The 12944-nt window shown below is 38.1% G+C and overlaps 1 protein-coding gene across 1 annotated transcript in view; it reads left to right on the top strand.

Annotated features, from left to right (window-relative positions):
• The window catches only part of CACNG2 (calcium voltage-gated channel auxiliary subunit gamma 2), a 169525-nt gene that overhangs the window by 78864 nt on the left and 77717 nt on the right, over window positions 1-12944 (top strand). The window lies entirely within an intron of this gene.

The following is a 12944-nucleotide window of genomic DNA, read 5'->3' on the forward strand; positions in this document are numbered from 1 at the left end:
AAAGATGGTTCCAGCAGAAAAAGGACTGAGCACATGTAGGGAGTGGGTTTTTATACCCCCCTGGAGTCTTTTGTTTGGAGTTATTTCCTGTGTTAGGCTTTGTATTTCCTGTGTCACATATTCTGACCTGAGTCTGGGTGTGCCTTTCTGGTATTCTTGATGGTTGTGGGTCAATCCTATTATGTCCAAAGGTATCCTGCTGTCCTGGGGCTGGGGTATGTAGATTTTAGGTCTTTGTCTTCCTAAGCTTCCAGCTCCAACTTTCCTGATGGTTTACATTTGCATGCCTATAGAACTAGTTTTCTGCTTGGGGGAAGGAGACCTGGGACTATTAAGATAACTGGGCATGCTTTCCTGGTTCCTCAATATCTTTTTAGGAAATATATTTTTCTGCCATTTTTAATATTTTCTTCTCTGTGGAGCTGACTTCCCTCAGTCTCGTGTTAAAATAGACATCATGTTAGACTGTAGGCTTTGATGTCTATTCTAACAAGTCTCCTGTTCCCTCTGCTCTACAGTTTTCCTCTAGCCCTTGACATAGGAAGAATTAATTTGCTACCTCTACACCATTCCCATTACCATGCCTACAAAGCAATTCTGTAACTCATACAAGATGTTTGTGGTGGCAATATGGAAGAAAAGGTGTATAGATCATGTCAAGGTAAGAATACCTCATGAAGGTAGAAGAATGATGTCCTTGTAGTACCACCAGTCTACAATGAAGCAGAGAGTATAGAAGCTGGCAGTGAGAATCTAATCTGCCTAGAGAACCTCACCTGGCAATATGTATATGTTAAATTGTATTATTTGTTGACAGTTAGCCTAAGGAAGGAAAAAGAAAGCCATAAGCAGTGGTTCCAGTACCTTAGAGCTCTTTGTGTACAGCTGAATTGAGAGAGATGCCACTACTACACACAAACATGCAGCTGCAACCTAGATCAGAGTTCCCCAAACTTTCCATTTTTGCGGACTGGTGGGGGGGAGAGGGGATGGTTCCCCTTGAGTAGCCAGCAAGCACACACATGTGTGCAGCTCCATTTGGGCAAACGATGTGAATGCACACCCACCACTCATTCAAATGGGGATGAATGTGCATGTATGTGTGCTTGCCGACCATTCACATGGCTTGCCTGCTGTTTCTGCAGCCTGGTTGCAAACAGCTCATGGCCCACTAGTGGGCTGCAGCCCAGAGGTTGGGGACCCTTGTCCTAGATCATCCAGTCTCTTGAATTTGCAGATAGGAACTAGATACTATTCTCGGAAGGTGATCATTTTTCTAAGTTTACTCATGTCATTTTCTGTTGTAGCCTTCCCTCCGCAGCCCAAACATTGATTCAACAAGTTTTCTGAAACCATAATTGACCCAATTATTTCAATTATTATAGAGGGACGCAGTTCACAGCATATTTGGAAAGCTTAGTATCAATATTGGGTGTTTAAGTTTTACCAGAGAGCCAATGTGGTATAGTGGTTAATGCAGCAGTCTAAAAACTGGGAGGCTATGACTTCTAGTCCTGCCTTAGGCACAAAGCCAACTTCTGTAAAATTTTGCCAAGAAAACTGCAGGATTTCTCTGGGCAGTCTATGAAAATTGAACATGATTGAATGGGGAAAAAGAAATAACTCTACCTGTCCTATGTCCATCTCATGTTCTCAGATGAAGAGAACAAATGCTACCTTAGAACAATATTTTTCTAAACTACCAGTAAAATAATTGACCTCATTTTTTTTACATATGGTTGAATGGTTTATAGTAAATGTATACCTCTACTCAGATGTTATTCTTTCTTGGTTGATTGGCATACCATTTTGATGAAGGGAAAGGGGAGAATGAGGTGGGATGAGTCCTAGATTGAAATGTGAATTGGAAGGGCTACTCAAATACTATATGATCATGGGAAGCAGTAGATGATGCACATACCCTTCACCAGCTCAACATGCAATAACCTCCATAGGACCAAATCACTGGATTAGCCAAACATTCTGGCTTTGGCACTTGACAATTCTAATTTAGAGGAAGAAAGGGACTAATTTGAATAAAGTCATTTGAACAACTGAGGAGAGAGAAAGAGAACCCTACCCAAAGCTAAGAGATAAAATTCCAGAGAGAAGGGCAGGATTGTGTAGTTCTACAAAGGAGAAGAGGTAGAAGGCCCTGCAATAGAGAAAATGTCCCCATTTCAGCCAAACAGGCAATGATTGTTTGAGGAGGAGTTGATAGCACATCAAAGCTATGTGTCACAGGAAACATGGAAATCACACCCACTGTCAGAAAGGCAGGAGGAACATTGTTTTCCAGAAGTGAAACAGCTGGCATTGAAGAGCTGTTAGCATCCATGCCTCTTCTCCCTTCCAATCCTAAAGAGTAGAGAAATCAAACAGCAAGAGCAGAGAAACAGTAAATACCTGAGGCTAAAAACTTTCAAGAGAAGGACAACCCCAGGAAATTGATTAAGCAGTCCTTTGGGGAGATATGTCCCACTTGGTAGATTTAAACTAGCTGGCTGCTCTTCTCATTGCTGCTTAGAACTACAAAATCATATCCTGAACCTTTTGAATCTTTACCAGGTGACTCAATCCCCATTGGCCTCAAACCTTTGGACCATCGATAATGACTTTTTCTCACTTGCTTCTTGGATTTGATGTTGCTATAAGAATAAAGATTCAAACTCTTTACAATTCCCTTTAGAGTAAGTTGCTTTCTCTCCCCATTTCTCTGTCTGCTACTTTCTCAGCTCCTCTCAGTTCTAGACCTGTTATTTCCCACTAGAGGGATTTATAGCTATTGCAGCTATAAAACAGGATAGCACCATAAATAAATATGAAGTCACTACAGATGAGGACAAAGTGGGGAAAATGGGTTGGTTTTACAGCAGTTTTGGTATATCTTACAATCAAGTGAATGGTAGCATGGTACAGTTCAAAACATCCAAAGATAAAATACTACAATAAAAAACATCAATCTTTATAAAGAGGTGAGATAAAACAGCAACCTTTACCCATTGTGCTTTGTAAATCAATAAAGAAGCTGAGACAAACCTAGAAAGTATGTATGTAAGTATTTATTTTTGACTACATTTATATATTTTCTCAATCCACTAAATAAAAAGAAAATCTTGCCACCTGGCTAATATTTTTTGAAGATATATCATTGGCCATTTTTTATTAGTAATTTAAATTATTTTACAACATTATTTATCTGTTGTGGTGATATAAATCCTAATTATTACTATATATAATAATGTGAAACCACAGCTGCCAGTTCTTGGGCTTAATGTTCATTCTTCCCCAAAGCCTAGGATGCCATAATGTCATAACTGGTGTAATACATATGTAGATTCAAGCAGTGTGGCCTTTTGTAGTTGAGAGGTGGAAATGTTGTTAATGTGCAGATTTTCTAATTGCCATACAAAATGTTTTGGTTATCATACACACTGTGCTGATAGCCACTAAAGCTAGTCTATGCCATGATCTTTAAACTTCGATTTTCAGGTCTTGATATTTTGTGATCTTCTCCAATTCTTTGTCTTCCATTCTACTATGTTCTGGTATTGCCACATCAAGTATCCACACTTTCTTCTTATTAACCATAGTTAAATCTGCTGTGTTACAAACCAAGACTTTATCAATTGGTATTCAGAAATCCCACAATATTTTAACTTGCTCATTTTTACTACTTTTTCAACTACATGTTCCCACCCATTTTTCATTACTGACAAATGATAATTTTTACAGATGTTACAGTGAATCATTCTGGGGATTGTATTATGCAATTGGATTTATAAATGAGTTAGCAGCCTCTACTTTATTATCATTTTTTTCTTGGTAGGAAGAGCAATCTTTTTGCCCTGTTCTACCACTCCAAAATGGGAGGATAGCAACCCACCCCAAGCTCTACTAGATGGTAACTGAAAAGAAAATGAGATGTATAAACATATCTCCAAGACTACTCCTTTTAAAAAAGTTTTCCCTACCATTGCGAGCAATGAGGCAACCATCTAATCTAAATATCACACCAGCGGGGAGCTGTTGGAAATTCGTTGCAGCCTCTACCTAGTCTCTTGAGATTTTTCTAGGTTCTGGTGTCAGATCAAGCCACATGCTTCTGACAAGGCTGGAAGGGAACCAGCAGATACTCCAAACAATCTGATGGCCCCTGGAATGTGATTCTAAGGGTATTAGCATTTTTCTTTGCATTTCTTGAAAGGTGTGCATATAAAGGGTAAAATACAGTAAATATAATACATAAAAATATACAGGCGTCAGACTCTAACTTTTGTGACCAAATGTGAGCTAGTATGTTATTCCTCAATTTTAGGAGAGTGAAAATTCTCTACACGTCATCAATCCTTTGCTTTCTCTGAGGCATGCAAAGAACTTCATTACTGTATTACATTGATGGGGGAGATAATTGTCTTCTCTATGCTAAAATACTAGTTCTGTTGTGAAAGGCAGGGTCCCCCGGGCAAGTGAAAGATTTTTAGATTCCTGTCTTGTAATGTAGGTCCCTGAAATATCTTTATGCAATCAGATCTGTTTGGCTTTTTGCACTGCATTAGACAATAGTCCCATCATGCAATGCATAGCTGCATTCAATTTCCCTAGCAGGATAGTGCAGACATAACAGCAGCTGTACAGTGCAGTCAGGAGGAAAAGGCACAAAGTGTCTTTTACAATGCTTCAAAGCCCCCATTTGGAAAGGATGGAAGGGCATTTCTTGATGTACTCAAGATAAAAATGTATACCGTCCCACTTGTATCACAACATCCACATGTTCACAAGCTATTGGCATTCAAAAATGTTCTCTCTCTGAATCTATGTTAGTCAAATGTCGACAGATTATTGGCTGTTTAAGGGAATAGAATAGATCTGGAAGGGATCTTGAAGGTCTTCTAGCCCAGCCCCCTGCTCAAGCAGGAGAACCTATACCATTTCAGACAAGCGACTGTCTAGTCTCTTCTTAAAAACCTCCAGTGATGGAGTGCCCATAATTTCTGAAGGCAAGCTGTTCCACTGGTTAATTATCCTCACTTTTAGGAAGTTTCTCCTTAATTCCAGGTTGCTTCTCTCTTTTGTGAGGCCCTCAGGGGCCTTGGAGAATAGTTTGCTGCTCTCTTATTTGTGGCAGCCCCTCAAATACTGGAATACTGTTATCATGTTTCTTCTTTTCTTTAGACTAGCCAAGTTTAAGTCCTGCAGCCGTTCTTCATATGTTTTAGTCTCCAGGTCTTGGATCATCTTAATTGCTGTTCTCTGAACTTTTCCCAAGGTCTCAACATCTTTTTTGTAGTATGGTGACCCAAATTTGTTGCAGTATTCCAGGTGTGGTCTTATTAGGATTTTACAAAGCGCTACTAATACTTCGTGTGATCTTGATTCTATGCCTCTGTTTATACAACCCACTTCAGGCTCATAGTCAAGTGATCGTCCACTAGGACTCCAAGGTCCCTCTCACAAATAACAAAGTTGAAGTTATTTGAGACCACCTGGTATAGCTGGACAATGGAACTGTTGAGGAATTCAAGGATGTAAAGCAATAAATATTGGCACAAAGAGAAGTTCTGTAGTAGGATCCTTTATGCTCTCTACAGTAAGCTTGCTTATTTGCTTGTAGATGTTTCATTATCCAACTCGGTAGCTTCCTTGGTGCTCATTTTAGACCAACCTATTGTCATTCCTGTGGTGCCACCAGGGTAGAGACATTGAGAGGCTTCTCAATCAGTAAACTCCTTCAGGTGGAATTTCAGATAAGACTATTCTGATCATTCATGCAAAATGTTCTAGCCACATTTTATATTCAATATCTGCCTTTCTTATCAACTGGGACTGCTCTGCCATTATTTCCTTGTCCATTGCCTTTCATACCTTGACAATCAGACTTCTTGGAGGAACAGAGTGGAAAGTTCATTTGCATTTGCAAAGGGAGGCAGATGAAAATTAGAAAATTGCTAGGGTTTGTGCCTGCAGCCTTAATTCTGCCGAATAGTGCGTGTTCATTATGATGCAGTCTAAAGCCATCTTGACAAGCCTCTTACATCATTATATTTGCCAGATGTGCAGAGTAGAGCTTTGATGAGCAATTGTAAGTCTTCAAGCAATTTTGAACATTTGCTCTTATAGATCTACTGTCTATAATAGCTTTTTTCTTCTTAAAATATTGTGTTTGAGACAATAAAAACTGATAAATTATGTCAAATATGGTTATGATCACAAACTTTCTTACCAAGCCTAACAGTAAATCACTGATTTTAAACTGAATTGTTCCTGAAGTAATGGAAGTGAATCCTTGCAAATTTTTAATTAAGAACAGACAATGCCATTTCAGATTTCCATGCTATGGGAAGATAATGAAATATTAATAGTAGAATAGTATTAATGGTAAGCATCCAAATCCTTGATGGTATTTTCAAGTATAGTTCAGGATGTGCTGTTAAAGTCTATGGGATGATTTCTCAGGAGTCTTGGGTTCTCTGTCAGATAGGCAACATATGGTAAAAGAGATTTACTCCACTGTTTTTCTTTTGCCTGATATTAAAATGCTTCACCACTAACTCCTGTTCTGTTAGTGGCATTTAAGCTAGAAAGATTCTGTGGGCAGAGCAGGAAGAACTTTGAATCCTCCAAATGTAAAGTCCCCTTGTTTCATGGACATATCCTCAAACTGGGGATGTGTGACACCACAGTTATTTGAGAACTAGGAACTTCTGTCATCCTTGACTACTGGCCATGCTGGCTAGGTTGAGGGATTCCATTGAGCAACAACCTCTGAAGGATCAATGTTTTATCGCCTTGGTCTGGAGAATAAACAGAATACCTGTGGTCTTCTCCTACCAGGCTCCATGCCCCTACTGACATTTTTTTTAAAAAAAAAGTTTAATTAAAAACAGGAAATGTCATGAAGCAATATGAATAACCACGATATAGAATAATGTTTAATAAATTGAGCAGGAGAGTATCATGCAGCCCACAGGCCATATGAAGTCGCAAACTCTCCAGAGAGCTCAGAATTTGTGTCAATGACATTTTTAGTGGAAATTAATGAAAAACAGCAGCATGATTTCCTAATTATTTTTTCTGGGAAACTAAATAAAATAAATGTGTGAAGCACAAATGGGTTCAACGCATTTATAGAAAAGTATTTGAAAACGTAGCCTGCCAAAACAGGAGATTGAGATAGGCAAAAGTCTTTCAGACTTCAATCACAAAAGGAAGAAGATCCAATTCTTGACCTTAAAAAGACAAATAGGAGAAAATGTTTGTAGTTCAGGGTTGAACTATGGGATCCTTGGTGCTCTGAGCTTGGTAGTTTTTTTGCAGATGTTTTATTGCCCTAATAGGTAACATCATCAGTACTGATGATGTTACCTAATTGGATAATGAAACATCTGCAAGCAAACAACTGAACTCAGAGAGTACCAAGGACCCTATAATTTAAAAAAAGCTGCAATTCCATCATTTATATTAATACCTAACTGCAAAGATTCCATAGGTATTTTGGAAAACAAACTTGATATGTTGGCTGCAACCCAGAAATGTGCCCAACTGGTCAGAAAAAAACCCAGTAGTAAGCTAGGGGGGGTAGAACATTCTTGTTAGATAGTTCTCAGTGATTTCAGTCATGTTGTGATATAAATCACAGCAACCTTTTTATAAGAATGCCAGTGAGATGCTCTTAAAATTCCCAATGTACACACAAGCCTGAAAAATTGCCTGATCTGACCAATTAAAAAAAACCACTTCCTAATTCTCTCACTTTTCTCACTTTCTCTTTTGTATTGTACAGAATAACAACAATGCTCAAAGAATTAGTTCTTTTACATGTCAAAGGATACAGCTGCTAAGGAAGGAAATAATTAGTCTCAGCTTTACAAAGCAGAATCCTTAGTCATTCTTTATGGTGGAAAACTCTGGTTTGCTATTGTCTTGACAAGAAATGGAATCATGCTAAGGTAAAAGAAAAAACTGAGCATCTTCTTGGGTAAGGAGGATAGTGAGATCTATTTAGCTTTATTACTATCATTTATTGATTTATAGAAGGTGTAGAATAAAATGATACGTTTCAATTATGGCATGTTCTGAATGAATATGAAGCTGAAAGTTGGTTGTTAAATATGATACGATGAAAATAAACATGCTTGTGTACAACTGGGTTGTTTAGCAAAGGGTATGGCAGAAAAGATTATATGAAGTCTTCTTAGTTGTTAAATATATTAATGTATGTAAAAGTGTATGAAGCCTTGTAGGGATGTTAGAGCAGTCTTTATTGGGGACATTAATGTATATGTATTTTTCTATGCAAATGAACCCTATTGATGACTGAGAACCCAAATGATTTGCAGCAAATGTTAAATAGCCTGCATGATGCAATGAGGCATATGGATCTATCAAATGTATCAAGACCACAGTAATGTGTTTCATAGGGGAAATGAGGTGAATGATTGCAAGTTATGCATACATTGCACAAAACTAGAGCAAATAGATGGAATTCGAGTACCTTGATAAAATGGTTACTAATGATGGGAAATGGATGGGAAAATGTTAAATACAGATGTTGGGAGAAGGATTGTGGTAGCACAGAATTCTGTGTTTTTTGGAGTGGCAAAACAAAAAGGTTCAATGCAGTGTGAATGGGTTACTTAAAGTGTGGGCATGGCAAAGAAGAGACAAAGAACGAATGGGTGATTAATAAATGTAGATTCTGTACAAAAATGAATGATCACACAAAATAATATTAGAAGAATTAATTGTAACCAAATAATAAAGCAAATATGTAAAAGAAGAGGAAAAGTTGAGAGGAGGGAAAAGTCAAGAAACTCATGACTGGATAGACATGAGGAAATTGTCAAGAAGAGAGGAATAAGAAGTTTAAAGAACAAAAAGCAAAGTGTGAAGCAGTTACATGGACATGAGAGAAGCAAGAATGGAAAGGTAGAGAGTGGTATAATGAATGGCTTAAACATGATTTGTTTGTTTGTTTGAACCTTTTATGTAAGTGCATGTCTTTTTCCAATCATTCTGGGCAGCATACAAGAAGTTAAACCAAACAACAATAAAACTGAGCAAATAATAATTCACATAACCAAAATATGAGGTCAGGAAAAGTCATTTTCCATTCACCACAACAAAGTAGCAATAAAACCAATCAACCCACCAACTAAATTTGGCCTGGCACTACTCCCATCTCAATGCCCCCCCAAAAACTAATCCACAAAATCAATGTCATTTTAGTACTATGGCCAGGTATGAATTTAGACTAAAAGGGTCCAGATAATTTGCTTTTTTGAGTACTTCTAGAACTGTAAGCCAACCACCTTCTCCCAAGGTGGGAGACTGGAGAAAAACCCTCCAGATTTGATTGATTGAGTCTTTTAGAACAAGTGAAACCATCCTCTCCCACAAAGAAGCTTTCACCACCACATGGACCCGACCATACTTTACCTCCCAGGAGACGTTAATTAGCCAACAGGGGCACAGATCTGTTGTCTGTTGTCTGTTTCTTATTCTTTCTCTATTCTTTGTACAATGATGGTTATCCCCAAAAGATGTAATTTGATGGGTATGCAATTATATGTGCTTATGGATTTTCTGCCTGTCAGAAGGAAAAAAAAGAGTCATAGAATGAGAGGTTCATTTTTGAGCTTCATTGAATTGCTGGCATCCTAAAAGTAACAACAATATGACTGGCCTCTGTAATGGGTTGGAAAGAAGGTAAAAATTAATATCTTTACATTCAGGACAAAAGTTAGTTTTTTAATGATGTTTCATTGCTGGAGAAGTATGTTTTTAAATAGATCTTTATGTTTGCAGTTTGAAGTGCTCTTATCATCCATTTTACTGCTGGAGGGATATTGGTCTTTATTGTAGTATATACTGCAATATTACCATGTGTAATAATGTGGGAATGACCTTGGGAGATAGGAGGAAGAGTTGCAAAGAGCTGACAGCAGTCAGACAAGAGGTATCTGAGGCTACAGAAGGAAAGGACATGGCAAATATCTCTGAAGGGGGTTCCCTAGTTTTTTGGGACTCTAAAGGTGAGAGGTGAGAGATGTACTTTCAGACTTGCAAGATTCTGGATGTGCTTCTTGCTTACCAGCCTTGGTAAGTGTCATAACTGTATTTTTTCCCAGAGGGGGAATGCAGAAGAAGTGCCACTATCTCCTGGTTTCTGGCTGCTACTGTAACTGCTACACCAAACAAATTGCCTTGAACAGCCCTGGAAGACTTGAAAGCTGCAGCTATTTGATCCTGACTGAGGTGCCGTGATCACGCAGCTGGCAAAGGCTGTAGTATACAGGTAGTCCTTGACTTACAACAGTTCATTTAGTGAATGTTCAAAGTTACAACAGCACTGAAAAAAAGTGACTTATGACCGTTTTTCACACAACCATTGCAGCATCCCCATGTCATGTGATCAAAATTCAGATGCTTGGCATTTATGAGAGTTGCAGTCTACCAGGGTCATGTGATCCCCTTTTGCAAACTTCCGACAAGCAAAGTCAATGGGGAAACCAGTTTCGCTTAAATTAACAACTGCAGTGATTCACTTAATATCTGCGGCAAGAATGAGGCAGAGCTCACTTAACAAATGTCTCACATAGCAACAGAAATCTTGGGCTCAATGGTTGTAAGTCGAAGACTACCTGTATTTACTGATTGCCACTCTTGGGACATGGTTTAATGGACTCAGCCTTCAAACATTGAAATATCTTGAAATCTTTCTGTAAAAAATAAATTGCTTTATTCTGTATAAATCTTCCAATTGCACCTATGTGTTTTTACAGGAATATTATCTTGATTTAATCATTGTGGTTTCTAACATTATACAGAAATAAAAAGAAAGCCATCTCAGTAATAGTTCTCTCACTGCAAAAGTTCCTTCTTAGACATTTCTATATAAAACTTATATTTCATTTGAAGACAAACTTATCTTCCTTTGCCTTTAGTGACTGTATTAATAACAGTTAAACAATTGTTTTTAAACCTTTGTTGATATTTTTTTGGCTGTGGTTTTATTTGTTACATTTGTTACATTGAAATTTTATATTGTGGCTATTTTCATCCATATTACTGTAAGTCATATTGGACTCATTGCTAATCTTGTAAATTATACATCTTATTAAAAAAATTAAAAACTTGTATGTCTCCAATGGTTTCAATGTTTAGGGCCTCTGAGACAGAATCAATCTACAGTCTATTAAGGGCTGTAATGCTTTAGCAAAGGGCTCAATAATTGCACTTTTGTTTCCTCCGCTCCAGGGTGCCAAATGCACCTCTCACAAACTTTAGAGGACAGCAGAGCTATATGTGCTACGATAATCTTCAGAGTCCTTTAATGCACATGAGTGTGCATGAAGGAGGAAGGAGCTGGTAGTTCAGAAAAGAAGATAAGCAGCCTGTCCAATGAAAGCTAAAAACTCTGGTCTTAGAATCATAAAATCATAGGGCTGGAAAGGACTTTGGACGTCTTCTAGTTCAACCCCCTTACCCAAGGCAGGAGTCCTGATACCATTTCAGGCAAATGATTGTCCAAACTCTTCTTGACAACCTCTAGTGATGGAGCACCACAACTCCAGAAAGCAAGCTGTTTCACTGATTAATCATTCTCACTGTCAGGAAATTTCTCCTTATTTCCAGGCTGGCTCTCCCTCCAGAAAATGTTAAAAGAGTAGTGAGGAAGTAGGGCTTCAAAGATTTTGCCATGTGTTAATCCTAGTCTGCTCTTGACAGTGGATGATTGTTTCAGAGAAGCAATAGTGGCATTGAATGGTAGACTCATGGGTTGACATGGAGAGGCTGCAAAAATGAATGGCAGGTTTAAAATGCACTAAAGTAGCAGTCATCATTGGTAGATGAAGGGCGTAATTTTGTATAAGCATAACAGAATTTTTAAAAATGGAGTAAAGGAATTGCACAAATGAAGGAAAAATACTTATCAAATGAGGAAATTCAACTAGACAGAATAATTTAATGAACTATGCAGGAAGAAACAAGGAAAAAAATGGTATATGATATAGCTGCACTTTAGTCTTCCCCTAATTCAGCCATGGCCTCTCAACTTGGGGGAAAGAGCCTGGTGCAACAGAAAGGTCTTACAACAGCCTCCTCAAACTATCACCAGGGTTCTTTTAGAGCACAGGTGTCAAACTTGCCGCATCACGTGAGGTGTCACGAAATATCGTGACTTTTTTTGCATTGCCAGAGCTGGGATGGACGTGGCCTCTGCATAATGCAACCAGCCCATGGGCCGGCAGTTTGACACCCCTGTTTTAGAGGATCAAGTCAGGTAACATCCATTTGTTTTGAATATGTTTGTAATAGGGACATGATTTCTGAGATGTGGTAAGTTTGAAAATGAGCATCCAGTCATTCCAATTTTATAAATGTTGTTCTGTCTTGTCCTGGCTTCAGTGATCTCTTGAGAAAGGAACATTCCACTATTGAAGGCAATAAGTGCATCTTGGAAATGAAGATCTCATATATTTGCCTTGCCTGCCTTCTCATTTAAATAACTTCTCTTCCTGCCTCCCATCTTTTGTAGCATCGTACTATTCACAGTCACCTTCTCTGCATTTAGGCGAGAGACTGATTAGCAGCTGTTGGTTCAAGCACTGAATGCATAATTGATGATGCCTGCGTAGCTGTTTAAACTTGCATCAGTGTTGTTTATATTCATTTTAATAGCTTTTTTTCCAGTGGAGTTAAGGGTGCATGACTGCATAATGCATACCCTGATATATCTGCATATGAAATCATTCAAATCTGTACAGTTGCCATGCTTTGATCTTAACCCAAATATATCTAGGAACTAAATTAAAGAAAATGATTAATTTAAGTCCCATCAAATAGCCAAAAACAGACATTTCAGTGGAGTTTCTGTCGCTCACTTTTTCTTAATCAGGATTAAAAATTCATAACAAGGTCAGTGAGGGAGACTTCACTAA

This window comes from Vipera ursinii (genome assembly GCF_947247035.1).
Source record: "Vipera ursinii genome assembly, chromosome: 6".
NCBI classification, from domain to species: domain Eukaryota; kingdom Metazoa; phylum Chordata; class Lepidosauria; order Squamata; family Viperidae; genus Vipera; species Vipera ursinii.